At 44.3% G+C, this 4127-nt stretch overlaps 1 pseudogene; it reads right to left on the bottom strand.

The window, feature by feature from the left end:
• Positions 1–1338: 1338 nt before the first annotated feature.
• LOC123176664 (bidirectional sugar transporter SWEET14-like) lies at positions 1339–3236 on the bottom strand (annotated as a pseudogene).
• Between the last annotated feature and the right edge of the window lie 891 nt (positions 3237–4127).

Below are 4127 nucleotides of genomic sequence, written 5' to 3'. Positions count from 1 at the left end.
CAACTATCTCTTCCCTCTCTCTTTGAATATTCTCTAAACTGCATCTCACCTTCTCCTGGACTGCCATTGGTCGCGTCCACTGTGGAGTGTCTTGTTGGTGCTACGGCCCTTCCTTCCTTTGATGTCGTTTGTTGGACTGGCGAGGATCTGATCAACTAGCTTTAATCTCTACACGCCAAGGCTGTGCCTAAGGCTAAAATGGGGACCAAGGCCCTGGCGATAGAATCTTCAAGCATGGGGCACTCTCTGTTGAAGAAACTCATGTCTGGATTAGGTACCAGGTAGCACACTGGATGCTTGTTGGCTGCCGAATCCCCCTTTGACCAAGGTTGATATGATCTTGGTTCCTTAGGGCTATAGACAAAGCTCTACTACCCTAGGTTGTATCAAGTTGCATGTTTGTTCATGTAGGGAGGCTCATTTATTTTCTTTTGATAATAGGATCTTTGTACGACTAAGTCATCGCCTTCTTCTTCTTAATGGACATTTAGCAGCTCTTCTACTAACTATAAACAAAGTCTTATAAAGGCTTTTTTGATCCATGTAAATAAGCTTACCCATAATGGGAGTATCATGGCTAGTGTCATGCATTCAAACTAGGAAATTTTGATGAGGTGACATAGAACTAAATGAAGAAAGAGAGGGTTAAGTATCATATAATGATACCGTATCGAAATAAATACTACATTACTATATGTCTTGCGTGGCAATAATAAGGTTATCTAAGATACTAATCTAATACTATGCATTGCCGAGGTAGTATCATACACAGTACCAAATGCATGATACTAACTTATAATACTACCCACTACAGGCAACCTGATGAGGTTGGGAATCGAACAAATGGGGATACGGAAGAGTTAATGTTGATTATGACTGTATTAAATATTTCTTCCAAGGTGCACGGCCGCTTCTAGTTTTGTACTACCTCAGTCATGTTTTATTGATTCTCTTAGTATTTTTTGTCAAAATTTGACCATATATTTAACTGACAAAGTGTTTATACATGTCATAAAAATTATATTGCTCGATTCGTATTTGAACATAATTTTTAAAGATATATTTTTTATGACATGCATTAACATTTTTTAATTAAATCCATGGTTAAAATTTGGCATAAAATACTAAGGGGATCAAAATCAGGACGAGGGAGGTAGTAATATGATTCAGGAGAAAATACTAATGAATACAACCAGAATAAAATAACTACCTCGAGCATCTAATGGAACGTCAACAGTGGAATCACGAGCCCCCGCGCATGCATTTTTCTCTGCCTTGTTTGCCCGGCCGTCATGGCTTAGGTGCACTCATACATCCATGGCTTGAACCCCTGACTGCCTAGACTTGTTCGATGTGCGTTGCCTTGTCAACCTTGTCAACGCTCCCCTTGGTCATGACGCTGGCATGGGCCTTGCCGTTCTCCTTCATCGGTGGCGGCATCCCCGGTTTGACAGGATAGTGTGTGTTCAGCTCGAGGCCAGCCACCGGGCCGAGCTTAGCGATGTGGACAACGTGCTCGGGCGCCTTGACGGTAGTACCATGGTTAGTCATGGGGTCGTCGACGTCCTTGGGTGCTGTTGTGGGCGTGGCGTTGCGGTAGACGGCATAGACCCCCATCTGGATCACACCGAAGGCGAACCCAAGAATGTTGGGCAGCTGGAAACCCAAAGGAGCTGGCGTCAGTAAATTAGAAGCTCTGCTAAAAAAATCTAGCTACGAATTGATTTTGCTTACAGCGACGTATTTGTCCTTGATGAGGAGGCCGTAGAGGAACCATACGACGGCACTAATGGTGAGGGAGAGGGAGAGGGAAAAGGGAATGAACTCTACGCTTCGGGTGCGCACGACAAGACACTGCGATGATTGAGGCACAATACACTTGTCAGAATTATTTGATGGATCAATGCAAACTAACATGGGATAGGATGGGTGGGTGCTCACGATGATGCTGAGGGGCGCAATGAAGACACTGACGGAGAAGCCGACGCAGACCCACCCGAGCATGACGACGCGCTTCTCGCCCTCTGACAAGAGCAGGGTGAGGAGGAGGATGAGGCCGAACACGCCCACATTCAGGAGGAGGAGGATCTTCGCCCTTAAGAGCTGCATCCATGCACATAATTTTGCCTGAGCTACATTTTTCCTCAATAAAGGACATTTCATATTTTTTTTATATGACTGTATTCATCAATCGATGTTGAGACCAAAATTTTATCGTCTGTTTAAAGGAAAAAAATTGCAGTTGAGGTGCGGGTGAATGAGTACCTTGGCTTGCTTTGGTGCGTAGGTGAGGTAGATGACGATGTAGATGGTCTCGATGATGCAGCCGGCGGAGTTGATGGTGATGAGGAGACACTCGTTGGACTTGAGAAGAGCATAGTAGATCCACAGCATCGCGCTAAAGAGCGCCACCACGTACGGGACCGACTGGAACCCCTGAGTCAGACTTGCTCCGGTAGATCCGGTAGAACGTCGGCCTGCATGCACCACTGTTAATTTTACATGCAGCTAAGCTAAGAAAGAGAGAAACGGTGTTGGGTGTGATAGAGACGCTTACAGTGGAGCCAGGTAGGTCATGAAGGAGATGACGTTGCCTGCAGGCAGAAAGCAATACGACAGTTAGCCAGCAAGAACAAGGAGACACGTACGTACGTTACACAATCCCCACTTAATGGGTAGTTTCTTGTGTGGGAGATAACGGTGAGGTGTCACGCTAGACCATAAGCAAATGTGTAACTTGTAGCCCTTTAGTTTACATCTGTCTTTCCCTTTTTTTTCAGCATTTTCTGTTAGTTCCGCCACCATATATATACACCTCACACCTCTTCTACTTTACACACAAAATAATTAATAAACGCCGGGAGGGGGAATGTCGGGAGGAGGGGGGGAGCGCTACAAAAATATGCTAATGGGGAACAAAAGAGGAAGGATCACTAACTAGCATACTCAAAAGAGGAAGGATCGCATGCATCCCATGGAGCAATCTGCACTAACTTGCTACATATGTATGTATTTATCCTGGATGCTCAGAATACTACTACAGGAGGAAATATTAGTTTTGGGAGTGATCAATAGTTCTCGCAAACCTAGCAAACAAAGATGGAAATAAAATAAATGGACATAAGTAAGAACTCTTGCAAGATAGAAGTTTCAAAAGCATCTATTGAGGTGGACAGCAATATACCTAGGAGGCCAAAGGCAAAGGCCCATGGGTGCTGAAGAGAGACACCACCCATTGCAAGATCTTAATTGGAGTTGAGAAGGAGATCAAAGTGAGACAGTTCTACCAAGCTAGCTAGCTAGGATGATAGTTGGGCTTCAAGATTCCCTCTCCCTTGTATAGATGGTTCTTTGGGGAGAGAAGAACTACCAGCTTACTACTTGAATTGATGTTTTTGCTTGAAAGCTTGAAGGGAACTAGAGCTTGGATGGGTTTATAATTATATAGTGCTAACAAGGAAGCTGGGAGCCAATTAAAGGTGCATATGTCTTATGGGGTGTGAATCCAGTGGCACACATAAACTGTTCCTGATCAATCAAACCCATTGGGCCGCATTAAACAAAGGAGAAGATAATCATCATCATGCATGACACAAAGTGCCTACCTTCTAGGTACACTCTTTCTCTCTCAGATACTTCCCAATTGCATGGACTTACCAGGGAAATTGTTGTACACTTCAAGTTATCCATATTGGCTCGCGGTGCAAGGTCTTTCATTTCTCAGGTAACATTGGCAGTTTGGCCATATTGGCTTCCTTTATGGCAGACACCCAAGTGTCAGATAAGGCTTCGGGCCAGGTCCCATTGCCAGAGGACAACGCCTTCCGGTCCGGTCCGAAATATATCGGGTGATCACAAGAGAACTGTTTGGCATGTGCTCGAACAAGACAGAGATTGCACCACGTGGTGGCGGAGCATGGAAAGGACCACTAGAAACAAGTCGTGCTACATCACGCAAAGTTTCCTCTTGGCTTTCGTTTTTGGGCTCTAATGTTGTGGCCCTTTTTTCAAAAACCAAATGGTATGGCCGTAACAAGTTTATGTTGGATTTTGTAACTTTTGTGAACCTTGCCAGGTTCTTGTTTTAACTATAAAGCCGAAAGAAAGCCTATTTTCTGAAAAAAAAA

The sequence above is a fragment of the Triticum aestivum genome, unplaced genomic scaffold, assembly GCF_018294505.1.
Source record: "Triticum aestivum cultivar Chinese Spring unplaced genomic scaffold, IWGSC CS RefSeq v2.1 scaffold208077, whole genome shotgun sequence".
Taxonomy (NCBI): Eukaryota; Viridiplantae; Streptophyta; class Magnoliopsida; order Poales; family Poaceae; genus Triticum; species Triticum aestivum.
Note: the sequence above shows the minus strand (reverse complement) of the source record. Positions and strands in the feature narration are given on the sequence as shown.